Source organism: Pristiophorus japonicus, chromosome 8, assembly GCF_044704955.1.
Source record: "Pristiophorus japonicus isolate sPriJap1 chromosome 8, sPriJap1.hap1, whole genome shotgun sequence".
In the NCBI taxonomy this organism is placed as follows: domain Eukaryota; kingdom Metazoa; phylum Chordata; class Chondrichthyes; family Pristiophoridae; genus Pristiophorus; species Pristiophorus japonicus.
In genome coordinates, this window is record NC_091984.1 from 170391229 (window position 1) to 170416417 (window position 25189).

The 25189-nt window shown below is 46.8% G+C and overlaps 18 non-coding genes across 18 annotated transcripts; 11 read left to right on the plus strand and 7 right to left on the minus strand.

Annotated features, from left to right (window-relative positions):
- The first annotated feature begins 3719 nt into the window (after nucleotides 1-3719).
- On the plus strand, nucleotides 3720-3838 carry trnal-caa (transfer RNA leucine (anticodon CAA)). The gene is made up of 2 exons: nucleotides 3720-3757; nucleotides 3793-3838. It is a non-coding gene; the product is annotated as a tRNA-Leu (tRNA).
- Nucleotides 3839-5130: 1292 nt separating this feature from the next.
- trnal-uag (transfer RNA leucine (anticodon UAG)) lies at nucleotides 5131-5212 on the minus strand. The gene has a single exon. It is a non-coding gene; the product is annotated as a tRNA-Leu (tRNA).
- A 465-nt stretch (nucleotides 5213-5677) lies between these two features.
- On the plus strand, nucleotides 5678-5796 carry trnal-caa (transfer RNA leucine (anticodon CAA)). The gene is made up of 2 exons: nucleotides 5678-5715; nucleotides 5751-5796. It is a non-coding gene; the product is annotated as a tRNA-Leu (tRNA).
- Nucleotides 5797-7649: 1853 nt separating this feature from the next.
- On the plus strand, nucleotides 7650-7768 carry trnal-caa (transfer RNA leucine (anticodon CAA)). Its single transcript has 2 exons — nucleotides 7650-7687; nucleotides 7723-7768. It is a non-coding gene; the product is annotated as a tRNA-Leu (tRNA).
- Nucleotides 7769-9060: 1292 nt separating this feature from the next.
- trnal-uag (transfer RNA leucine (anticodon UAG)) lies at nucleotides 9061-9142 on the minus strand. The gene has a single exon. It is a non-coding gene; the product is annotated as a tRNA-Leu (tRNA).
- Nucleotides 9143-9607: 465 nt separating this feature from the next.
- Nucleotides 9608-9726, plus strand: trnal-caa (transfer RNA leucine (anticodon CAA)). The gene is made up of 2 exons: nucleotides 9608-9645; nucleotides 9681-9726. It is a non-coding gene; the product is annotated as a tRNA-Leu (tRNA).
- A 1853-nt stretch (nucleotides 9727-11579) lies between these two features.
- Nucleotides 11580-11698, plus strand: trnal-caa (transfer RNA leucine (anticodon CAA)). The gene is made up of 2 exons: nucleotides 11580-11617; nucleotides 11653-11698. It is a non-coding gene; the product is annotated as a tRNA-Leu (tRNA).
- A 1853-nt stretch (nucleotides 11699-13551) lies between these two features.
- Nucleotides 13552-13670, plus strand: trnal-caa (transfer RNA leucine (anticodon CAA)). The gene is made up of 2 exons: nucleotides 13552-13589; nucleotides 13625-13670. It is a non-coding gene; the product is annotated as a tRNA-Leu (tRNA).
- A 1292-nt stretch (nucleotides 13671-14962) lies between these two features.
- Nucleotides 14963-15044, minus strand: trnal-uag (transfer RNA leucine (anticodon UAG)). Its single transcript has one exon. It is a non-coding gene; the product is annotated as a tRNA-Leu (tRNA).
- A 465-nt stretch (nucleotides 15045-15509) lies between these two features.
- Nucleotides 15510-15628, plus strand: trnal-caa (transfer RNA leucine (anticodon CAA)). Its single transcript has 2 exons — nucleotides 15510-15547; nucleotides 15583-15628. It is a non-coding gene; the product is annotated as a tRNA-Leu (tRNA).
- Nucleotides 15629-17481: 1853 nt separating this feature from the next.
- Nucleotides 17482-17600, plus strand: trnal-caa (transfer RNA leucine (anticodon CAA)). The gene is made up of 2 exons: nucleotides 17482-17519; nucleotides 17555-17600. It is a non-coding gene; the product is annotated as a tRNA-Leu (tRNA).
- Nucleotides 17601-18892: 1292 nt separating this feature from the next.
- trnal-uag (transfer RNA leucine (anticodon UAG)) lies at nucleotides 18893-18974 on the minus strand. The gene has a single exon. It is a non-coding gene; the product is annotated as a tRNA-Leu (tRNA).
- Nucleotides 18975-19439: 465 nt separating this feature from the next.
- On the plus strand, nucleotides 19440-19558 carry trnal-caa (transfer RNA leucine (anticodon CAA)). The gene is made up of 2 exons: nucleotides 19440-19477; nucleotides 19513-19558. It is a non-coding gene; the product is annotated as a tRNA-Leu (tRNA).
- Nucleotides 19559-20864: 1306 nt separating this feature from the next.
- On the minus strand, nucleotides 20865-20946 carry trnal-uag (transfer RNA leucine (anticodon UAG)). The gene has a single exon. It is a non-coding gene; the product is annotated as a tRNA-Leu (tRNA).
- Nucleotides 20947-21411: 465 nt separating this feature from the next.
- trnal-caa (transfer RNA leucine (anticodon CAA)) lies at nucleotides 21412-21530 on the plus strand. The gene is made up of 2 exons: nucleotides 21412-21449; nucleotides 21485-21530. It is a non-coding gene; the product is annotated as a tRNA-Leu (tRNA).
- A 1306-nt stretch (nucleotides 21531-22836) lies between these two features.
- trnal-uag (transfer RNA leucine (anticodon UAG)) lies at nucleotides 22837-22918 on the minus strand. The gene has a single exon. It is a non-coding gene; the product is annotated as a tRNA-Leu (tRNA).
- A 465-nt stretch (nucleotides 22919-23383) lies between these two features.
- Nucleotides 23384-23502, plus strand: trnal-caa (transfer RNA leucine (anticodon CAA)). Its single transcript has 2 exons — nucleotides 23384-23421; nucleotides 23457-23502. It is a non-coding gene; the product is annotated as a tRNA-Leu (tRNA).
- A 1306-nt stretch (nucleotides 23503-24808) lies between these two features.
- On the minus strand, nucleotides 24809-24890 carry trnal-uag (transfer RNA leucine (anticodon UAG)). The gene has a single exon. It is a non-coding gene; the product is annotated as a tRNA-Leu (tRNA).
- Between the last annotated feature and the right edge of the window lie 299 nt (nucleotides 24891-25189).

A 25189-nucleotide genomic window follows, 5' to 3' on the forward strand; every position in this document is an offset into this window, starting at 1 on the left:
TTTTCAAAAAACATCACCTAAAAAATCAAAAGAGCATTCTCAACACCCTTTTAAACTAAATCACCACAACAGATTATTAAAATAATGAGTAAAAAAACAATTACGAACCTTTTTCTTGAAGAGGTACTTGAAGAAGAATGAGAGGGGATCTCATCGAAACGTATAAAATTTTGACTGGGTTGGATAGACTGGATGTGGGGAGGATGTTTCCCCTGGCTGGGAAGTCTAGAACAAGGGGTCACAGTCTCAGGATACGGAGTAGGAACTTTAGGACCGAGATGAGAAGAAATTTTTTCACTCAGTGGGTGGTAAACCTGTGGAATTCTCTACCACAGAAGGCTGTGGAGCCCAAGTCACTCAATATATTTAAGAGGGAGATAGATAGGATTCTAGACACAAAAGGCATCAAGGGGTATGGGGAGAAAGTGGGAATATGGTGTTGAGATAGAGGATCAGCCATGATCATATTGAATGGCGGTGCAGACTCGAAGGGCCGAATAGCCAACTACTGCTCCTATTTTCTATGTTTCTATGTTTCTACCACCCTGCTCCTCTGATCCTCGAGGGCAGATTTTTTTCATACTCACCTACGGGTCACTGCTCAGCCAGGGTGATCTGAGGACAGTGCACGCCAGCGGTCTGCTCCCCAGCGGTACCTTGAAACCACCGGTGTAACTCAGGTAGGGAATTTTCCACTAACCTGGTTACCGCCCACAATGGCCAATACCGCCCAGAAACCAGGCGGTAAGCCATTGGAAATTCTAGCCCCTAGAGTAGTGATAATGGGGGACTTCAATTATCCTAATACAGATGGGGATAGTAGCAGTGTAAAGGGCAAAGAGGTGGAGGAATTCCTGAAACGTATATAAGAGAACTTTCTTGATCAATGTGTTTGCAGCCCAATGAGGAAGGGAAGCAGTGCCAGATCTAGTTCTGGGGAATGTTGTGGGGCAAGTGGAGCATGTTTCAGTGGGGGAGCATTTGGGGAACAGTGATCATAATATCATCAGGTTTAGAATCGTTATGGTAAAGGACAAGGTACAATCAACCACAAAAATATTTAACCGGGGAGGGCTAACTTCATTGAGTGGAATAAGATCTGAGCAAGGTGGATTGGAATCAAAAATTGGTAGACAAATCAGTAATTGAACAATTCGAGGCCTTCAAAGAGTAGATGGTCCGGGTACAGAAGAGACACATTCCCATGAGGTGGAAAGGAAGGGCGTCCACAGCTAGAGCTCCCTGGATGACTAAAGATAGAGGTTAAAGTGAGACCAATAAAGGAGGCTTCTGACAATTAAAAGGTTCATACTGCAGAGAAGCAAGCTGAATATAGAAAGGACAGAGGAGATCTAAAAAAGAGTACCTCTGCCATGCCCTCTGCCTCCACAAGATCTAAAAAAGGGAATCTTGTGGAGGCAGAGGGCATGGCCAAGTTACTAAATGAGAAATTTGCATCTGCCTTCACTGGAGAAAAGGACTATGGCAATGTAGCAGCAAAGGAGGAGGCAGTAGGGATATTCGATCAGCTAAAAATAGATAAAGAGGATAAATGGTTGGCATTCCTCAAAGGAGAAAGTTACCCATTCCGGATGGGATGCATCCTTGGTTACTGAGGGAAGTAAGAATTGAAATTGCAGAGACTCCAGCCACAATCTTCCAATCCTCCTTGGATATGGGATGGTGCCTCTGTTTAAAAAAGGGGAAGGGGATAAACCCGACAATTCTTCTCATCTTCTTAGGCAGTCCCCCGAAGTTGAGGGTGACTTGCTTCCACACTAGTATGAGATCTCAGGTGACTGAGGAGACCAATGCGGGACCTACAGTCTCTGTCACAGGTGGGGCAGATAGTGGTTGGAGGGACGGGTGGGTGCGGTGCTTGGGTTGTCGCTCGCTCCTTCCGCAGTTTGCGCTTGGCTTTCGCATGCTCACGGTGAAGAGACGTGTGGTGTTCGGCACCTTCTCGAATGCCTCCGCTCCGCTGTGAGCGGTTTGGGCCAGAGATTCTGAAGTAGCGGTAGGGATGTTGCACTTTTTCAAGGAAGCTTTGCGGGTCTCCTTGAAGCGTTTCCTCCGACCACCTGGGACTTGCAGTCATTTTGGAGCTTTGAGTAGAGCGTTTGTTTTGGGAGTCTATTATCGGGCATGCAGCCAACGTCAAAAGGACTGCTCAACTGGACTTCAATTTAAAAGCGGCCACCTCAAACACCTCAATTCCTGCTCCTATTTCTTATATTCAAAGGCTTCTGAAATGTGCTCTGTTACTCAGGGAATGACTTCCACTGTTAATTCTGACATTAACATTTTGCCAGCAAAGAAGGCACCAGAGCCAAGCGAATCAGGCACCAACACGGAAAAGTTGCCAGAGTCGATGCCTTTGTGGACTGAGCCTTTCAAGTGGCAACGCTCAGACTGATGCTTCAGGCCAAGGGCACAATAGCTGCAGAGCACGTTGTTTCCCTTCACAGAGCTGGGAGATCCTGGTGACGTTCTGCGGCGCAGGGCTCCAAATAGCACTTGCCACATCAATGTATTGTGTGAATTGAAAAAGCCCGCGAATGAGAGACTGAAATGTCCTGCTTGGAACTACTGTTGGATTGTGCTTTGTTTTTGAAGGGCTTGCGTTCGAACGTCAGCTGTGCTGCTTGTCTTATGTCAGGCTGAGCAAGCAGAATTGTAGGATGTTACCCGGTAGATTGGAAAATGCGAGTTGTTGGGAGATATCTGTGCGTATGAATGTTGGTTGAATTGTAGGGACGATGAACTTAATGACTGGCGCTGCCTGAAAGGACACGCAGTAAGAATGAATGGGAGTGTGTGTGAAGTTGAAACACATTTTTCTGGTTCTGCTGTGCCCAGTTGTCAGGATGGCTGAGTGGAGTAAGGTGCCAGAATCAAGGACTGTTAATCCTGAGCTTACCAAAGATTGGCGAATTCAGGTGCTTTTCTCGGGCCATGGGTTGCACTCTGACCTCTGACATGACATTGTTACCCACACAAATGCATCCAGTGTCAAAATTTGCAAGTGGCCACTTCAAACACCTCAACGGTATTCAACAAACTAATGGACTTGTTTTCCCCTCACCTCACCAAAATTGTCACGTCATGACGCAGCAGCCACACACTGCTTCAGGCGGAGAGAGGCAAATAGTACACGCTCTAAATTCTGGCACGGGCAGCGGTGGAATTCGAACCTTCGCCTCCGAAGAGATTGGAGCCTAAATCCAGCGCCTTAGACCACTCGGCCACGCTACCACTGAAAGCTACGTCCGTTTTGAAAGCAACGACCAGTGAGTAAAATGTGAATTTGCCTTGCGATAGGTAATAATTAAGGAAATTAAAGTCGTCGACGGTAAATTCTCGATAACCGATTTTGCAACACACAGGTCAGAGGAACCTAAATGTCCACAGGGCAATACCAGTAATTAGATGCACGTTGGAACAAACTAGTTATGACTTCCATTCAATATTTATTCCGATATCAACATCACTGCAAAAAGCAGATTATCTGGTCATGATCACATTGCTGTTTGTGGGATCTTGCTGTGCGCAAATTGGCTGGCGCCTTTTCGACATTACAACGTGCCTCAACTTTAAAAATACTTCATTGGCTGTAAAGCGCTTTGGGAGGTCCTGAGCTCGTGAAAGGAACGATTGTGATGCTGCTCAATGAGTGTGCGGAAATTGGAGCACATTTTTCTCACCTTGCTGTGCCCATTGTCAGAATAGCCGAGTGGTCTAAGGTGCCAGACTCAAGGACTGTTAATCTTTGCCTTACCAAAGGTTGCTGTATTCTGGTCCCTTTCTAGGGGCGTGGGTTGGAATCCCACTTCTGACATTACCTTTTTATCCACACAAATGCAGCCAGTTTCAAAAATGCCTGCTCAACTGGGCTTCAATTTACAAGTGGCCACCTCGCACACCTCAACGGTATTGCCGTTATCCAACAAACTGAAGGACCACTCACAGACCAACTTATCTTCCTCTCTAAACTTATCACATCCTAACCCTGTTCTCGGGGATAAGGCTTCAATCACGCTTCTCCTTTCAACCCTTTGCCACACGAAAAAGCAACACACTCAGAGCATTACATTGTTACCCTCCCGCGTTGCTGAATTCCACATTGTTTTCTTGTGCTGTGGCTTTCAACCCCGGTGGTGTTTCTCAGAACAGGGCAGCAGAGTCAAAGAATGGGACTTCTTCCACACAAAGGCTTCTGAATTGTGCTCTGTTGCTCAGGGAATGACTTCCACTGTTAATTCTGACATTAACATTTTGCCAGCAAAGAAGGCACCAGAGCCAAGCGAATCAGGCACCAACACGGAAAAGTTGCCAGAGTCGTTGCCTTTGTGGACTGAGCCCTTCAAGTGGCAACGCTCAGACTGATGCTTCATGCCAAGGGCACAATAGCTGCAGAGCACCTTGTTTCCCTTCACAGAGCTAGGAGATCCTGGTGACGTTCTGCGGCGCAGGGCTCCAAATAGCACTTGCCACATCAATGTATTGTGTGAATTGAAAAAGCCCGCGAATGAGAGACTGAAATGTCCTGCTTGGAACTACTGTTGGATTGTGCTTTGTTTTTGAAGGGCTTGCGTTCGAACGTCAGCTGTGCTGCTTGTCTTATGTCAGGCTGAGCAAGCAGAATTGTAGGATGTTACCCGGTAGATTGGAAAATGCGAGTTGTTGGGAGATATCTGTGCGTATGAATGTTGGTTGAATTGTAGGGACGATGAACTTAATGACTGGCGCTGCCTGAAAGGACACGCAGTAAGAATGAATGGGAGTGTGTGTGAAGTTGAAACACATTTTTCTGGAGCTGCTGTGCCCAGTTGTCAGGATGGCTGAGTGGAGTAGGGTGCCAGAGTCAAGGACTGTTAATCCTGAGCTTACCAAAGATTGGCGAATTCAGGTGCTTTTCTCGGGCCATGGGTTGCACTCTGACCTCTGACATGACATTGCTACCCACACAAATGCATCCAGTGTCAAAATTTGCAAGTGGCCACTTCAATCACCTCAACGGTATTCAACTTGTTTTCCCCTCACCTCACCAAAATTGTCACGTCATGACGCAGCAGCCACACACTGCTTCAGGCGGAGAGAGGCAAATAAACACGCCCCAAATTCAGGGGCTGACAGCGGTGGGATTCGAACCCACGCCTCCGAAGAGATTGGAGCCTAAATCCAGCGCCTTAGACCACTCGGCCACGCTACCACTGAAAGCTGCGTCCGTTTTGAAAGCAACGACTAGTGAGTAAAATGTGAATATGCCTTGCGATAGGTAATAATTAAGGAAATTAAAGTCGTCGACGGTAAATTCTCGATAACCGATTTTGCAACACACAGGTCAGAGGAACCTAAATGTCCACAGGGCAATACCAGTAATTAGATGCATGTTGGAACAAACGAGTTTTGACTTCCATTCAATATTTATTCCGATATCAACATCACTGCAAAAAGCAAATTATCTGGTCATGATCACATTGCTGTTTGTGGGATCTTGCTGTGCGCAAATTGGCTAGCGTCTTTTCGACATTACAACAGTGCCTCAACTTTAAAAATACTTCATTGGCTGTAAAGCGCTTTGGGAGGAGCTGAGCTCGTGAAAGGAACGATTGTGATGCTGCTCAGTGAGTGTGCGGAAATTGGAGCACATTTTTCTCACCTTGCTGTGCCCATTGTCAGAATGGCCGAGTGGTCTAAGGTGCCAGACTCAAGGACTGTTAATCTTTGCCTTACCAAAGGTTGCTGTATTCTGGTCCCTTTCTAGGGGCGTGGGTTGGAATCCCACTTCTGACATTACCTTTTTATCCACACAAATGCAGCCAGCTTCAAAAATGCCTGCTCAACTGGGCTTCAATTTACAAGTGGCCACCTCGCACACCTCAACGGTATTGCCGTTATCCAACAAACTGAAGGACCACTCACAGACCAACTTATCTTCCTCTCTAAACTTATCACATCCTAACCCTGTTCTCGGGGATAAGGCTTCAAATCACGCTTCTCCTTTCAACCCTTTGCCACACGAAAAAGCAACACACTCAGAGCATTACATTGTTACCCTCCCGCGTTGCTGAATTCCACATTGTTTTCTTGTGCTGTGGCTTTCAAACCCGGTGGTGTTTCTCAGAACAGGGCAGCAGAGTCAAAGAATGGGACTTCTTCCACACAAAGGCTTCTGAATTGTGCTCTGTTGCTCAGGGAATGACTTCCACTGTTAATTCTGACATTAACATTTTGCCAGCAAAGAAGGCACCAGAGCCAAGCGAATCAGGCACCAACACGGAAAAGTTGCCAGAGTCGTTGCCTTTGTGGACTGAGCCCTTCAAGTGGCAACGCTCAGACTGATGCTTCATGCCAAGGGCACAATAGCTGCAGAGCACCTTGTTTCCCTTCACAGAGCTAGGAGATCCTGGTGACGTTCTGCGGCGCAGGGCTCCAAATAGCACTTGCCACATCAATGTATTGTGTGAATTGAAAAAGCCCGCGAATGAGAGACTGAAATGTCCTGCTTGGAACTACTGTTGGATTGTGCTTTGTTTTTGAAGGGCTTGCGTTCGAACGTCAGCTGTGCTGCTTGTCTTATGTCAAGCTGAGCAAGCAGAATTGTAGGATGTTACCCGGTAGATTGGAAAATGCGAGTTGTTGGGAGATATCTGTGCGTATGAATGTTGGTTGAATTGTCGGGACGATGAACTTAATGACTGGCGCTGCCTGAAAGGACACGCAGTAAGAATGAATGGGAGTGTGTGTGAAGTTGAAACACATTTTTCTGGTTCTGCTGTGCCCAGTTGTCAGGATGGCTGAGTGGAGTAAGGTGCCAGAATCAAGGACTGTTAATCCTGAGCTTACCAAAGATTGGCGAATTCAGGTGCTTTTCTCGGGCCATGGGTTGCACTCTGACCTCTGACATGACATTGTTACCCACACAAATGCATCCAGTGTCAAAATTTGCAAGTGGCCACTTCAAACACCTCAACGGTATTCAACAAACTAATGGACTTGTTTTCCCCTCACCTCACCAAAATTGTCACGTCATGACGCAGCAGCCACACACTGCTTCAGGCGGAGAGAGGCAAATAGTACACGCTCTAAATTCTGGCACGGGCAGCGGTGGAATTCGAACCTTCGCCTCCGAAGAGATTGGAGCCTAAATCCAGCGCCTTAGACCACTCGGCCACGCTACCACTGAAAGCTGCGTCCGTTTTGAAAGCAACGACCAGTGAGTAAAATGTGAATTTGCCTTGCGATAGGTAATAATTAAGGAAATTAAAGTCGTCGACGGTAAATTCTCGATAACCGATTTTGCAACACACAGGTCAGAGGAACCTAAATGTCCACAGGGCAATACCAGTAATTAGATGCACGTTGGAACAAACTAGTTATGACTTCCATTCAATATTTATTCCGATATCAACATCACTGCAAAAAGCAGATTATCTGGTCATGATCACATTGCTGTTTGTGGGATCTTGCTGTGCGCAAATTGGCTGGCGCCTTTTCGACATTACAACAGTGCCTCAACTTTAAAAATACTTCATTGGCTGTAAAGCGCTTTGGGAGGTCCTGAGCTCGTGAAAGGAACGATTGTGATGCTGCTCAATGAGTGTGCGGAAATTGGAGCACATTTTTCTCACCTTGCTGTGCCCATTGTCAGAATAGCCGAGTGGTCTAAGGTGCCAGACTCAAGGACTGTTAATCTTTGCCTTACCAAAGGTTGCTGTATTCTGGTCCCTTTCTAGGGGCGTGGGTTGGAATCCCACTTCTGACATTACCTTTTTATCCACACAAATGCAGCCAGTTTCAAAAATGCCTGCTCAACTGGGCTTCAATTTACAAGTGGCCACCTCGCACACCTCAACGGTATTGCCGTTATCCAACAAACTGAAGGACCACTCACAGACCAACTTATCTTCCTCTCTAAACTTATCACATCCTAACCCTGTTCTCGGGGATAAGGCTTCAATCACGCTTCTCCTTTCAACCCTTTGCCACACGAAAAAGCAACACACTCAGAGCATTACATTGTTACCCTCCCGCGTTGCTGAATTCCACATTGTTTTCTTGTGCTGTGGCTTTCAACCCCGGTGGTGTTTCTCAGAACAGGGCAGCAGAGTCAAAGAATGGGACTTCTTCCACACAAAGGCTTCTGAATTGTGCTCTGTTGCTCAGGGAATGACTTCCACTGTTAATTCTGACATTAACATTTTGCCAGCAAAGAAGGCACCAGAGCCAAGCGAATCAGGCACCAACACGGAAAAGTTGCCAGAGTCGTTGCCTTTGTGGACTGAGCCCTTCAAGTGGCAACGCTCAGACTGATGCTTCATGCCAAGGGCACAATAGCTGCAGAGCACCTTGTTTCCCTTCACAGAGCTAGGAGATCCTGGTGACGTTCTGCGGCGCAGGGCTCCAAATAGCACTTGCCACATCAATGTATTGTGTGAATTGAAAAAGCCCGCGAATGAGAGACTGAAATGTCCTGCTTGGAACTACTGTTGGATTGTGCTTTGTTTTTGAAGGGCTTGCGTTCGAACGTCAGCTGTGCTGCTTGTCTTATGTCAGGCTGAGCAAGCAGAATTGTAGGATGTTACCCGGTAGATTGGAAAATGCGAGTTGTTGGGAGATATCTGTGCGTATGAATGTTGGTTGAATTGTAGGGACGATGAACTTAATGACTGGCGCTGCCTGAAAGGACACGCAGTAAGAATGAATGGGAGTGTGTGTGAAGTTGAAACACATTTTTCTGGAGCTGCTGTGCCCAGTTGTCAGGATGGCTGAGTGGAGTAGGGTGCCAGAATCAAGGACTGTTAATCCTGAGCTTACCAAAGATTGGCGAATTCAGGTGCTTTTCTCGGGCCATGGGTTGCACTCTGACCTCTGACATGACATTGCTACCCACACAAATGCATCCAGTGTCAAAATTTGCAAGTGGCCACTTCAATCACCTCAACGGTATTCAACTTGTTTTCCCCTCACCTCACCAAAATTGTCACGTCATGACGCAGCAGCCACACACTGCTTCAGGCGGAGAGAGGCAAATAAACACGCCCCAAATTCAGGGGCTGACAGCGGTGGGATTCGAACCCACGCCTCCGAAGAGATTGGAGCCTAAATCCAGCGCCTTAGACCACTCGGCCACGCTACCACTGAAAGCTGCGTCCGTTTTGAAAGCAACGACTAGTGAGTAAAATGTGAATATGCCTTGCGATAGGTAATAATTAAGGAAATTAAAGTCGTCGACGGTAAATTCTCGATAACCGATTTTGCAACACACAGGTCAGAGGAACCTAAATGTCCACAGGGCAATACCAGTAATTAGATGCATGTTGGAACAAACGAGTTTTGACTTCCATTCAATATTTATTCCGATATCAACATCACTGCAAAAAGCAAATTATCTGGTCATGATCACATTGCTGTTTGTGGGATCTTGCTGTGCGCAAATTGGCTAGCGTCTTTTCGACATTACAACAGTGCCTCAACTTTAAAAATACTTCATTGGCTGTAAAGCGCTTTGGGAGGAGCTGAGCTCGTGAAAGGAACGATTGTGATGCTGCTCAGTGAGTGTGCGGAAATTGGAGCACATTTTTCTCACCTTGCTGTGCCCATTGTCAGAATGGCCGAGTGGTCTAAGGTGCCAGACTCAAGGACTGTTAATCTTTGCCTTACCAAAGGTTGCTGTATTCTGGTCCCTTTCTAGGGGCGTGGGTTGGAATCCCACTTCTGACATTACCTTTTTATCCACACAAATGCAGCCAGCTTCAAAAATGCCTGCTCAACTGGGCTTCAATTTACAAGTGGCCACCTCGCACACCTCAACGGTATTGCCGTTATCCAACAAACTGAAGGACCACTCACAGACCAACTTATCTTCCTCTCTAAACTTATCACATCCTAACCCTGTTCTCGGGGATAAGGCTTCAAATCACGCTTCTCCTTTCAACCCTTTGCCACACGAAAAAGCAACACACTCAGAGCATTACATTGTTACCCTCCCGCGTTGCTGAATTCCACATTGTTTTCTTGTGCTGTGGCTTTCAAACCCGGTGGTGTTTCTCAGAACAGGGCAGCAGAGTCAAAGAATGGGACTTCTTCCACACAAAGGCTTCTGAATTGTGCTCTGTTGCTCAGGGAATGACTTCCACTGTTAATTCTGACATTAACATTTTGCCAGCAAAGAAGGCACCAGAGCCAAGCGAATCAGGCACCAACACGGAAAAGTTGCCAGAGTCGTTGCCTTTGTGGACTGAGCCCTTCAAGTGGCAACGCTCAGACTGATGCTTCATGCCAAGGGCACAATAGCTGCAGAGCACCTTGTTTCCCTTCACAGAGCTAGGAGATCCTGGTGACGTTCTGCGGCGCAGGGCTCCAAATAGCACTTGCCACATCAATGTATTGTGTGAATTGAAAAAGCCCGCGAATGAGAGACTGAAATGTCCTGCTTGGAACTACTGTTGGATTGTGCTTTGTTTTTGAAGGGCTTGCGTTCGAACGTCAGCTGTGCTGCTTGTCTTATGTCAAGCTGAGCAAGCAGAATTGTAGGATGTTACCCGGTAGATTGGAAAATGCGAGTTGTTGGGAGATATCTGTGCGTATGAATGTTGGTTGAATTGTCGGGACGATGAACTTAATGACTGGCGCTGCCTGAAAGGACACGCAGTAAGAATGAATGGGAGTGTGTGTGAAGTTGAAACACATTTTTCTGGTTCTGCTGTGCCCAGTTGTCAGGATGGCTGAGTGGAGTAAGGTGCCAGAATCAAGGACTGTTAATCCTGAGCTTACCAAAGATTGGCGAATTCAGGTGCTTTTCTCGGGCCATGGGTTGCACTCTGACCTCTGACATGACATTGTTACCCACACAAATGCATCCAGTGTCAAAATTTGCAAGTGGCCACTTCAAACACCTCAACGGTATTCAACAAACTAATGGACTTGTTTTCCCCTCACCTCACCAAAATTGTCACGTCATGACGCAGCAGCCACACACTGCTTCAGGCGGAGAGAGGCAAATAGTACACGCTCTAAATTCTGGCACGGGCAGCGGTGGAATTCGAACCTTCGCCTCCGAAGAGATTGGAGCCTAAATCCAGCGCCTTAGACCACTCGGCCACGCTACCACTGAAAGCTGCGTCCGTTTTGAAAGCAACGACTAGTGAGTAAAATGTGAATATGCCTTGCGATAGGTAATAATTAAGGAAATTAAAGTCGTCGACGGTAAATTCTCGATAACCGATTTTGCAACACACAGGTCAGAGGAACCTAAATGTCCACAGGGCAATACCAGTAATTAGATGCATGTTGGAACAAACGAGTTTTGACTTCCATTCAATATTTATTCCGATATCAACATCACTGCAAAAAGCAAATTATCTGGTCATGATCACATTGCTGTTTGTGGGATCTTGCTGTGCGCAAATTGGCTAGCGTCTTTTCGACATTACAACAGTGCCTCAACTTTAAAAATACTTCATTGGCTGTAAAGCGCTTTGGGAGGAGCTGAGCTCGTGAAAGGAACGATTGTGATGCTGCTCAGTGAGTGTGCGGAAATTGGAGCACATTTTTCTCACCTTGCTGTGCCCATTGTCAGAATGGCCGAGTGGTCTAAGGTGCCAGACTCAAGGACTGTTAATCTTTGCCTTACCAAAGGTTGCTGTATTCTGGTCCCTTTCTAGGGGCGTGGGTTGGAATCCCACTTCTGACATTACCTTTTTATCCACACAAATGCAGCCAGCTTCAAAAATGCCTGCTCAACTGGGCTTCAATTTACAAGTGGCCACCTCGCACACCTCAACGGTATTGCCGTTATCCAACAAACTGAAGGACCACTCACAGACCAACTTATCTTCCTCTCTAAACTTATCACATCCTAACCCTGTTCTCGGGGATAAGGCTTCAAATCACGCTTCTCCTTTCAACCCTTTGCCACACGAAAAAGCAACACACTCAGAGCATTACATTGTTACCCTCCCGCGTTGCTGAATTCCACATTGTTTTCTTGTGCTGTGGCTTTCAAACCCGGTGGTGTTTCTCAGAACAGGGCAGCAGAGTCAAAGAATGGGACTTCTTCCACACAAAGGCTTCTGAATTGTGCTCTGTTGCTCAGGGAATGACTTCCACTGTTAATTCTGACATTAACATTTTGCCAGCAAAGAAGGCACCAGAGCCAAGCGAATCAGGCACCAACACGGAAAAGTTGCCAGAGTCGTTGCCTTTGTGGACTGAGCCCTTCAAGTGGCAACGCTCAGACTGATGCTTCATGCCAAGGGCACAATAGCTGCAGAGCACCTTGTTTCCCTTCACAGAGCTAGGAGATCCTGGTGACGTTCTGCGGCGCAGGGCTCCAAATAGCACTTGCCACATCAATGTATTGTGTGAATTGAAAAAGCCCGCGAATGAGAGACTGAAATGTCCTGCTTGGAACTACTGTTGGATTGTGCTTTGTTTTTGAAGGGCTTGCGTTCGAACGTCAGCTGTGCTGCTTGTCTTATGTCAAGCTGAGCAAGCAGAATTGTAGGATGTTACCCGGTAGATTGGAAAATGCGAGTTGTTGGGAGATATCTGTGCGTATGAATGTTGGTTGAATTGTCGGGACGATGAACTTAATGACTGGCGCTGCCTGAAAGGACACGCAGTAAGAATGAATGGGAGTGTGTGTGAAGTTGAAACACATTTTTCTGGTTCTGCTGTGCCCAGTTGTCAGGATGGCTGAGTGGAGTAAGGTGCCAGAATCAAGGACTGTTAATCCTGAGCTTACCAAAGATTGGCGAATTCAGGTGCTTTTCTCGGGCCATGGGTTGCACTCTGACCTCTGACATGACATTGTTACCCACACAAATGCATCCAGTGTCAAAATTTGCAAGTGGCCACTTCAAACACCTCAACGGTATTCAACAAACTAATGGACTTGTTTTCCCCTCACCTCACCAAAATTGTCACGTCATGACGCAGCAGCCACACACTGCTTCAGGCGGAGAGAGGCAAATAGTACACGCTCTAAATTCTGGCACGGGCAGCGGTGGAATTCGAACCTTCGCCTCCGAAGAGATTGGAGCCTAAATCCAGCGCCTTAGACCACTCGGCCACGCTACCACTGAAAGCTGCGTCCGTTTTGAAAGCAACGACCAGTGAGTAAAATGTGAATTTGCCTTGCGATAGGTAATAATTAAGGAAATTAAAGTCGTCGACGGTAAATTCTCGATAACCGATTTTGCAACACACAGGTCAGAGGAACCTAAATGTCCACAGGGCAATACCAGTAATTAGATGCACGTTGGAACAAACTAGTTATGACTTCCATTCAATATTTATTCCGATATCAACATCACTGCAAAAAGCAGATTATCTGGTCATGATCACATTGCTGTTTGTGGGATCTTGCTGTGCGCAAATTGGCTGGCGCCTTTTCGACATTACAACAGTGCCTCAACTTTAAAAATACTTCATTGGCTGTAAAGCGCTTTGGGAGGTCCTGAGCTCGTGAAAGGAACGATTGTGATGCTGCTCAATGAGTGTGCGGAAATTGGAGCACATTTTTCTCACCTTGCTGTGCCCATTGTCAGAATAGCCGAGTGGTCTAAGGTGCCAGACTCAAGGACTGTTAATCTTTGCCTTACCAAAGGTTGCTGTATTCTGGTCCCTTTCTAGGGGCGTGGGTTGGAATCCCACTTCTGACATTACCTTTTTATCCACACAAATGCAGCCAGTTTCAAAAATGCCTGCTCAACTGGGCTTCAATTTACAAGTGGCCACCTCGCACACCTCAACGGTATTGCCGTTATCCAACAAACTGAAGGACCACTCACAGACCAACTTATCTTCCTCTCTAAACTTATCACATCCTAACCCTGTTCTCGGGGATAAGGCTTCAATCACGCTTCTCCTTTCAACCCTTTGCCACACGAAAAAGCAACACACTCAGAGCATTACATTGTTACCCTCCCGCGTTGCTGAATTCCACATTGTTTTCTTGTGCTGTGGCTTTCAACCCCGGTGGTGTTTCTCAGAACAGGGCAGCAGAGTCAAAGAATGGGACTTCTTCCACACAAAGGCTTCTGAATTGTGCTCTGTTGCTCAGGGAATGACTTCCACTGTTAATTCTGACATTAACATTTTGCCAGCAAAGAAGGCACCAGAGCCAAGCGAATCAGGCACCAACACGGAAAAGTTGCCAGAGTCGTTGCCTTTGTGGACTGAGCCCTTCAAGTGGCAACGCTCAGACTGATGCTTCATGCCAAGGGCACAATAGCTGCAGAGCACCTTGTTTCCCTTCACAGAGCTGGGAGATCCTGGTGACGTTCTGCGGCGCAGGGCTCCAAATAGCACTTGCCACATCAATGTATTGTGTGAATTGAAAAAGCCCGCGAATGAGAGACTGAAATGTCCTGCTTGGAACTACTGTTGGATTGTGCTTTGTTTTTGAAGGGCTTGCGTTCGAACGTCAGCTGTGCTGCTTGTCTTATGTCAGGCTGAGCAAGCAGAATTGTAGGATGTTACCCGGTAGATTGGAAAATGCGAGTTGTTGGGAGATATCTGTGCGTATGAATGTTGGTTGAATTGTAGGGACGATGAACTTAATGACTGGCGCTGCCTGAAAGGACACGCAGTAAGAATGAATGGGAGTGTGTGTGAAGTTGAAACACATTTTTCTGGAGCTGCTGTGCCCAGTTGTCAGGATGGCTGAGTGGAGTAGGGTGCCAGAATCAAGGACTGTTAATCCTGAGCTTACCAAAGATTGGCGAATTCAGGTGCTTTTCTCGGGCCATGGGTTGCACTCTGACCTCTGACATGACATTGCTACCCACACAAATGCATCCAGTGTCAAAATTTGCAAGTGGCCACTTCAATCACCTCAACGGTATTCAACTTGTTTTCCCCTCACCTCACCAAAATTGTCACGTCATGACGCAGCAGCCACACACTGCTTCAGGCGGAGAGAGGCAAATAAACACGCCCCAAATTCAGGGGCTGACAGCGGTGGGATTCGAACCCACGCCTCCGAAGAGATTGGAGCCTAAATCCAGCGCCTTAGACCACTCGGCCACGCTACCACTGAAAGCTGCGTCCGTTTTGAAAGCAACGACTAGTGAGTAAAATGTGAATATGCCTTGCGATAGGTAATAATTAAGGAAATTAAAGTCGTCGACGGTAAATTCTCGATAACCGATTTTGCAACACACAGGTCAGAGGAACCTAAATGTCCACAGGGCAATACCAGTAATTAGATGCATGTTGGAACAAACGAGTTTTGACTTCCATTCAATATTTATTCCGATATCAACATCACTGCAAAAAGCAAATTATCTGGTCATGATCACATTGCTGTTTGTGGGATCTTGCTGTGCGCAAATTGGCTAGCGTCTTTTCGACATTACAACAGTGCCTCAACTTTAAAAATACTTCATTGGCTGTAAAGCGCTTTGGGAGGAGCTGAGCTCGTGAAAGGAACGATTGTGATGCTGCTCAGTGAGTGTGCGGAAATTGGAGCACATTTTTCTCACCTTGCTGTGCCCATTGTCAGAATGGCCGAGTGGTCTAAGGTGCCAGACTCAAGGACTGTTAATCTTTGCCTTACCAAAGGTTGCTGTATTCTGGTCCCTTTCTAGGGGCGTGGGTTGGAATCCCACTTCTGACATTACCTTTTTATCCACACAAATGCAGCCAGCTTCAAAAATGCCTGCTCAACTGGGCTTCAATTTACAAGTGGCCACCTCGCACACCTCAACGGTATTGCCGTTATCCAACAAACTGAAGGACCACTCACAGACCAACTTATCTTCCTCTCTAAACTTATCACATCCTAACCCTGTTCTCGGGGATAAGGCTTCAAATCACGCTTCTCCTTTCAACCCTTTGCCACACGAAAAAGCAACACACTCAGAGCATTACATTGTTACCCTCCCGCGTTGCTGAATTCCACATTGTTTTCTTGTGCTGTGGCTTTCAACCCCGGTGGTGTTTCTCAGAACAGGGCAGCAGAGTCAAAGAATGGGACTTCTTCCACACAAAGGCTTCTGAATTGTGCTCTGTTGCTCAGGGAATGACTTCCACTGTTAATTCTGACATTAACATTTTGCCAGCAAAGAAGGCACCAGAGCCAAGCGAATCAGGCACCAACACGGAAAAGTTGCCAGAGTCGTTGCCTTTGTGGACTGAGCCCTTCAAGTGGCAACGCTCAGACTGATGCTTCATGCCAAGGGCACAATAGCTGCAGAGCACCTTGTTTCCCTTCACAGAGCTAGGAGATCCTGGTGACGTTCTGCGGCGCAGGGCTCCAAATAGCACTTGCCACATCAATGTATTGTGTGAATTGAAAAAGCCCGCGAATGAGAGACTGAAATGTCCTGCTTGGAACTACTGTTGGATTGTGCTTTGTTTTTGAAGGGCTTGCGTTCGAACGTCAGCTGTGCTGCTTGTCTTATGTCAAGCTGAGCAAGCAGAATTGTAGGATGTTACCCGGTAGATTGGAAAATGCGAGTTGTTGGGAGATATCTGTGCGTATGAATGTTGGTTGAATTGTCGGGACGATGAACTTAATGACTGGCGCTGCCTGAAAGGACACGCAGTAAGAATGAATGGGAGTCTGTGTGAAGTTGAAACACATTTTTCTGGAGCTGCTGTGCCCAGTTGTCAGGATGGCTGAGTGGAGTAAGGTGCCAGAATCAAGGACTGTTAATCCTGAGCTGACCAAAGATTGGCGAATTCAGGTGCTTTTCTCGGGCCATGGGTTGCACTCTGACCTCTGACATGACATTGCTACCCACACAAATGCATCCAGTGTCAAAATTTGCAAGTGGCCACTTCAAACACCTCAACGGTATTCAACAAACTAATGGACTTGTTTTCCCCTCACCTCACCAAAATTGTCACGTCATGACGCAGCAGCCACACACTGCTTCAGGCGGAGAGAGGCAAATAGTACACGCTCTAAATTCTGGCACGGGCAGCGGTGGAATTCGAACCTTCGCCTCCGAAGAGATTGGAGCCTAAATCCAGCGCCTTAGACCACTCGGCCACGCTACCACTGAAAGCTGCGTCCGTTTTGAAAGCAACGACCAGTGAGTAAAATGTGAATTTGCCTTGCGATAGGTAATAATTAAGGAAATTAAAGTCGTCGACGGTAAATTCTCGATAACCGATTTTGCAACACACAGGTCAGAGGAACCTAAATGTCCACAGGGCAATACCAGTAATTAGATGCACGTTGGAACAAACTAGTTATGACTTCCATTCAATATTTATTCCGATATCAACATCACTGCAAAAAGCAGATTATCTGGTCATGATCACATTGCTGTTTGTGGGATCTTGCTGTGCGCAAATTGGCTGGCGCCTTTTCGACATTACAACAGTGCCTCAACTTTAAAAATACTTCATTGGCTGTAAAGCGCTTTGGGAGGTCCTGAGCTCGTGAAAGGAACGATTGTGATGCTGCTCAATGAGTGTGCGGAAATTGGAGCACATTTTTCTCACCTTGCTGTGCCCATTGTCAGAATAGCCGAGTGGTCTAAGGTGCCAGACTCAAGGACTGTTAATCTTTGCCTTACCAAAGGTTGCTGTATTCTGGTCCCTTTCTAGGGGCGTGGGTTGGAATCCCACTTCTGACATTACCTTTTTATCCACACAAATGCAGCCAGTTTCAAAAATGCCTGCTCAACTGGGCTTCAATTTACAAGTGGCCACCTCGCACACCTCAACGGTATTGCCGTTATCCAACAAACTGAAGGACCACTCACAGACCAACTTATCTTCCTCTCTAAACTTATCACATCCTAACCCTGTTCTCGGGGATAAGGCTTCAATCACGCTTCTCCTTTCAACCCTTTGCCACACGAAAAAGCAACACACTCAGAGCATTACATTGTTACCCTCCCGCGTTGCTGAATTCCACATTGTTTTCTTGTGCTGTGGCTTTCAACCCCGGTGGTGTTTCTCAGAACAGGGCAGCAGAGTCAAAGAATGGGACTTCTTCCACACAAAGGCTTCTGAATTGTGCTCTGTTGCTCAGGGAATGACTTCCACTGTTAATTCTGACATTAACATTTTGCCAGCAAAGAAGGCACCAGAGCCAAGCGAATCAGGCACCAACACGGAAAAGTTGCCAGAGTCGTTGCCTTTGTGGACTGAGCCCTTCAAGTGGCAACGCTCAGACTGATGCTTCATGCCAAGGGCACAATAGCTGCAGAGCACCTTGTTTCCCTTCACAGAGCTGGGAGATCCTGGTGACGTTCTGCGGCGCAGGGCTCCAAATAGCACTTGCCACATCAATGTATTGTGTGAATTGAAAAAGCCCGCGAATGAGAGACTGAAATGTCCTGCTTGGAACTACTGTTGGATTGTGCTTTGTTTTTGAAGGGCTTGCGTTCGAACGTCAGCTGTGCTGCTTGTCTTATGTCAGGCTGAGCAAGCAGAATTGTAGGATGTTACCCGGTAGATTGGAAAATGCGAGTTGTTGGGAGATATCTGTGCGTATGAATGTTGGTTGAATTGTAGGGACGATGAACTTAATGACTGGCGCTGCCTGAAAGGACACGCAGTAAGAATGAATGGGAGTGTGTGTGAAGTTGAAACACATTTTTCTGGAGCTGCTGTGCCCAGTTGTCAGGATGGCTGAGTGGAGTAGGGTGCCAGAATCAAGGACTGTTAATCCTGAGCTTACCAAAGATTGGCGAATTCAGGTGCTTTTCTCGGGCCATGGGTTGCACTCTGACCTCTGACATGACATTGCTACCCACACAAATGCATCCAGTGTCAAAATTTGCAAGTGGCCACTTCAATCACCTCAACGGTATTCAACTTGTTTTCCCCTCACCTCACCAAAATTGTCACGTCATGACGCAGCAGCCACACACTGCTTCAGGCGGAGAGAGGCAAATAAACACGCCCCAAATTCAGGGGCTGACAGCGGTGGGATTCGAACCCACGCCTCCGAAGAGATTGGAGCCTAAATCCAGCGCCTTAGACCACTCGGCCACGCTACCACTGAAAGCTGCGTCCGTTTTGAAAGCAACGACTAGTGAGTAAAATGTGAATATGCCTTGCGATAGGTAATAATTAAGGAAATTAAAGTCGTCGACGGTAAATTCTCGATAACCGATTTTGCAACACACAGGTCAGAGGAACCTAAATGTCCACAGGGCAATACCAGTAATTAGATGCATGTTGGAACAAACGAGTTTTGACTTCCATTCAATATTTATTCCGATATCAACATCACTGCAAAAAGCAAATTATCTGGTCATGATCACATTGCTGTTTGTGGGATCTTGCTGTGCGCAAATTGGCTAGCGTCTTTTCGACATTACAACAGTGCCTCAACTTTAAAAATACTTCATTGGCTGTAAAGCGCTTTGGGAGGAGCTGAGCTCGTGAAAGGAACGATTGTGATGCTGCTCAGTGAGTGTGCGGAAATTGGAGCACATTTTTCTCACCTTGCTGTGCCCATTGTCAGAATGGCCGAGTGGTCTAAGGTGCCAGACTCAAGGACTGTTAATCTTTGCCTTACCAAAGGTTGCTGTATTCTGGTCCCTTTCTAGGGGCGTGGGTTGGAATCCCACTTCTGACATTACCTTTTTATCCACACAAATGCAGCCAGCTTCAAAAATGCCTGCTCAACTGGGCTTCAATTTACAAGTGGCCACCTCGCACACCTCAACGGTATTGCCGTTATCCAACAAACTGAAGGACCACTCACAGACCAACTTATCTTCCTCTCTAAACTTATCACATCCTAACCCTGTTCTCGGGGATAAGGCTTCAAATCACGCTTCTCCTTTCAACCCTTTGCCACACGAAAAAGCAACACACTCAGAGCATTACATTGTTACCCTCCCGCGTTGCTGAATTCCACATTGTTTTCTTGTGCTGTGGCTTTCAACCCCGGTGGTGTTTCTCAGAACAGGGCAGCAGAGTCAAAGAATGGGACTTCTTCCACACAAAGGCTTCTGAATTGTGCTCTGTTGCTCAGGGAATGACTTCCACTGTTAATTCTGACATTAACATTTTGCCAGCAAAGAAGGCACCAGAGCCAAGCGAATCAGGCACCAACACGGAAAAGTTGCCAGAGTCGTTGCCTTTGTGGACTGAGCCCTTCAAGTGGCAACGCTCAGACTGATGCTTCATGCCAAGGGCACAATAGCTGCAGAGCACCTTGTTTCCCTTCACAGAGCTAGGAGATCCTGGTGACGTTCTGCGGCGCAGGGCTCCAAATAGCACTTGCCACATCAATGTATTGTGTGAATTGAAAAAGCCCGCGAATGAGAGACTGAAATGTCCTGCTTGGAACTACTGTTGGATTGTGCTTTGTTTTTGAAGGGCTTGCGTTCGAACGTCAGCTGTGCTGCTTGTCTTATGTCAAGCTGAGCAAGCAGAATTGTAGGATGTTACCCGGTAGATTGGAAAATGCGAGTTGTTGGGAGATATCTGTGCGTATGAATGTTGGTTGAATTGTCGGGACGATGAACTTAATGACTGGCGCTGCCTGAAAGGACACGCAGTAAGAATGAATGGGAGTCTGTGTGAAGTTGAAACACATTTTTCTGGAGCTGCTGTGCCCAGTTGTCAGGATGGCTGAGTGGAGTAAGGTGCCAGAATCAAGGACTGTTAATCCTGAGCTGACCAAAGATTGGCGAATTCAGGTGCTTTTCTCGGGCCATGGGTTGCACTCTGACCTCTGACATGACATTGCTACCCACACAAATGCATCCAGTGTCAAAATTTGCAAGTGGCCACTTCAAACACCTCAACGGTATTCAACAAACTAATGGACTTGTTTTCCCCTCACCTCACCAAAATTGTCACGTCATGACGCAGCAGCCACACACTGCTTCAGGCGGAGAGAGGCAAATAGTACACGCCCCAAATTCAGGGGTTGGCAGCGGTGGGATTCGAACCCACGCCTCCGAAGAGATTGGAGCCTAAATCCAGCGCCTTAGACCACTCGGCCACGCTACCACTGAAAGCTGCGTCCGTTTTGAAAGCAACGACCAGTGAGTAAAATGTGAATTTGCCTTGCGATCGGTAATAATTAAGGAAATTAAAGTCGTCGACGGTAAATTCTCGATAACCGATTTTGCAACACACAGGTCAGAGGAACCTAAATGTCCACAGGGCAATACCAGTAATTAGATGCATGTTGGAACAAACTAGTTGTGACTTCCATTCAATATTTATTCCGATATCAACATCACTGCAAAAAGCAGATTATCTGGTCATGATCACATTGCTGTTTGTGGGATCTTGCTGTGCGCAAATTGGCTAGCGCCTTTTCGACATTACAACAGTGCCTCAACTTTAAAAATACTTCATTGGCTGTAAAGCGCTTTGGGAGGACCTGAGCTCGTGAAAGGAACGATTGTGATGCTGCTCAGTGAGTGTGCGGAAATTGGAACACATTTTTCTCACCTTGCTGTGCCCATTGTCAGAATGGCTGAGTGGTCTAAGGTGCCAGACTCAAGGACTGTTAATCTTTGCCGTACCAAAGGTTGCTGAATTCTGGTCCCTTTCTAGGGGCGTGGGTTGGAATCCCACTTCTGACATTACCTTTTAATCCACACAAATGCAGCCAGCTTCAAAAATGCCTGCTCAATTGGGCTTCAATTTACAAGTGGCCACCTCGCACACCTCAACGGTATTGCCGTTATCCAACAAACTGAAGGACCACTCACAGACCAACTTATCTTCCTCTCTAAACTTATCACATCCTAACACTGTTCTCGGGGATAAGGCTTCAAATCACGCTTCTCCTTTCAACCCTTTGCCACACGAAAAAGCAGCACACTCAGAGCATTACATTGTTACCCTCCCGCGTTGCTGAATTCCACATTGTTTTCTTGTGCTGTGGCTTTCAACCCCGGTGGTGTTTCTCAGAACAGGGCAGCAGAGTCAAAGAATGGGACTTCTTCCACACAAAGGCTTCCGAATTGTGCTCTGTTACTCAGGGAATGACTTCCACTGTTAATTCTGACATTAACATTTTGCCAGCAAAGAAGGCACCAGAGCCAAGCGAATCAGGCACCAACACGGAAAAGTTGCCAGAGTCGTTGCCTTTGTGGACTGAGCCCTTCAAGTGGTAACGCTCAGACTGATGCTTCAGGCCAAGGGCACAATAGCTGCAGAGCACCTTGTTTCCCTTCACAGAGCTAGGAGATCCTGGTGACGTTCTGCGGCGCAGGGCTCCAAATAGCACTTGCCACATCAATGTATTGTGTGAATTGAAAAAGCCCGCGAATGAGAGACTGAAATGTCCTGCTTGGAACTACTGTTGGATTGTGCTTTGTTTTTGAAGGGCTTGCGTTCGAACGTCAGCTGTGCTGCTTGTCTTATGTCAGGCTGAGCAAGCAGAATTGTAGGATGTTACCCGGTAGATTGGAAAATGCGAGTTGTTGGGAGATATCTGTGCGTATGAATGTTGGTTGAATTGTAGGGACGATGAACTTAATGACTGGCGCTGCCTGAAAGGACACGCAGTAAGAATGAATGGGAGTGTGTGTGAAGTTGAAACACATTTTTCTGGAGCTGCTGTGCCCAGTTGTCAGGATGGCTGAGTGGAGTAAGGTGCCAGAATCAAGGACTGTTAATCCTGAGCTTACCAAAGATTGGCGAATTCAGGTGCTTTTCTCGGGCCATGGGTTGCACTCTGACCTCTGACATGACATTGCTACCCACACAAATGCATCCAGTGTCAAAATTTGCAAGTGGCCACTTCAAACACCTCAACGGTATTCAACAAACTAATGGACTTGTTTTCCCCTCACATCACCAAAATTGTCACGTCATGACGCAGCAGCCACACACTGCTTCAGGCGGAGAGAGGCAAATAGTACACGCCCCAAATTCAGGGGCTGGCAGCGGTGGGATTCGAACCCACGCCTCCGAAGAGATTGGAGCCTAAATCCAGCGCCTTAGACCACTCGGCCACGCTACCACTGAAAGCTGCGTCCGTTTTGAAAGCAACGACCAGTGAGTAAAATGTGAATTTGCCTTGCGATCGGTAATAATTAAGGAAATTAAAGTCGTCGACGGTAAATTCTCGATAACCGATTTTGCAACACACAGGTCAGAGGAACCTAAATGTCCACAGGGCAATACCAGTAATTAGATGCATGTTGGAACAAACTAGTTGTGACTTCCATTCAATATTTATTCCGATATCAACATCACTGCAAAAAGCAGATTATCTGGTCATGATCACATTGCTGTTTGTGGGATCTTGCTGTGCGCAAATTGGCTAGCGCCTTTTCGACATTACAACAGTGCCTCAACTTTAAAAATACTTCATTGGCTGTAAAGCGCTTTGGGAGGACCTGAGCTCGTGAAAGGAACGATTGTGATGCTGCTCAGTGAGTGTGCGGAAATTGGAACACATTTTTCTCACCTTGCTGTGCCCATTGTCAGAATGGCTGAGTGGTCTAAGGTGCCAGACTCAAGGACTGTTAATCTTTGCCGTACCAAAGGTTGCTGAATTCTGGTCCCTTTCTAGGGGCGTGGGTTGGAATCCCACTTCTGACATTACCTTTTAATCCACACAAATGCAGCCAGCTTCAAAAATGCCTGCTCAATTGGGCTTCAATTTACAAGTGGCCACCTCGCACACCTCAACGGTATTGCCGTTATCCAACAAACTGAAGGACCACTCACAGACCAACTTATCTTCCTCTCTAAACTTATCACATCCTAACACTGTTCTCGGGGATAAGGCTTCAAATCACGCTTCTCCTTTCAACCCTTTGCCACACGAAAAAGCAGCACACTCAGAGCATTACATTGTTACCCTCCCGCGTTGCTGAATTCCACATTGTTTTCTTGTGCTGTGGCTTTCAACCCCGGTGGTGTTTCTCAGAACAGGGCAGCAGAGTCAAAGAATGGGACTTCTTCCACACAAAGGCTTCCGAATTGTGCTCTGTTACTCAGGGAATGACTTCCACTGTTAATTCTGACATTAACATTTTGCCAGCAAAGAAGGCACCAGAGCCAAGCGAATCAGGCACCAACACGGAAAAGTTGCCAGAGTCGTTGCCTTTGTGGACTGAGCCCTTCAAGTGGTAACGCTCAGACTGATGCTTCAGGCCAAGGGCACAATAGCTGCAGAGCACCTTGTTTCCCTTCACAGAGCTAGGAGATCCTGGTGACGTTCTGCGGCGCAGGGCTCCAAATAGCACTTGCCACATCAATGTATTGTGTGAATTGAAAAAGCCCGCGAATGAGAGACTGAAATGTCCTGCTTGGAACTACTGTTGGATTGTGCTTTGTTTTTGAAGGGCTTGCGTTCGAACGTCAGCTGTGCTGCTTGTCTTATGTCAGGCTGAGCAAGCAGAATTGTAGGATGTTACCCGGTAGATTGGAAAATGCGAGTTGTTGGGAGATATCTGTGCGTATGAATGTTGGTTGAATTGTAGGGACGATGAACTTAATGACTGGCGCTGCCTGAAAGGACACGCAGTAAGAATGAATGGGAGTGTGTGTGAAGTTGAAACACATTTTTCTGGAGCTGCTGTGCCCAGTTGTCAGGATGGCTGAGTGGAGTAAGGTGCCAGAATCAAGGACTGTTAATCCTGAGCTTACCAAAGATTGGCGAATTCAGGTGCTTTTCTCGGGCCATGGGTTGCACTCTGACCTCTGACATGACATTGCTACCCACACAAATGCATCCAGTGTCAAAATTTGCAAGTGGCCACTTCAAACACCTCAACGGTATTCAACAAACTAATGGACTTGTTTTCCCCTCACATCACCAAAATTGTCACGTCATGACGCAGCAGCCACACACTGCTTCAGGCGGAGAGAGGCAAATAGTACACGCCCCAAATTCAGGGGCTGGCAGCGGTGGGATTCGAACCCACGCCTCCGAAGAGATTGGAGCCTAAATCCAGCGCCTTAGACCACTCGGCCACGCTACCACTGAAAGCTGCGTCCGTTTTGAAAGCAACGACCAGTGAGTAAAATGTGAATTTGCCTTGCGATCGGTAATAATTAAGGAAATTAAAGTCGTCGACGGTAAATTCTCGATAACCGATTTTGCAACACACAGGTCAGAGGAACCTAAATGTCCACAGGGCAATACCAGTAATTAGATGCATGTTGGAACAAACTAGTTGTGACTTCCATTCAATATTTATTCCGATATCAACATCACTGCAAAAAGCAGATTATCTGGTCATGATCACATTGCTGTTTGTGGGATCTTGCTGTGCGCAAA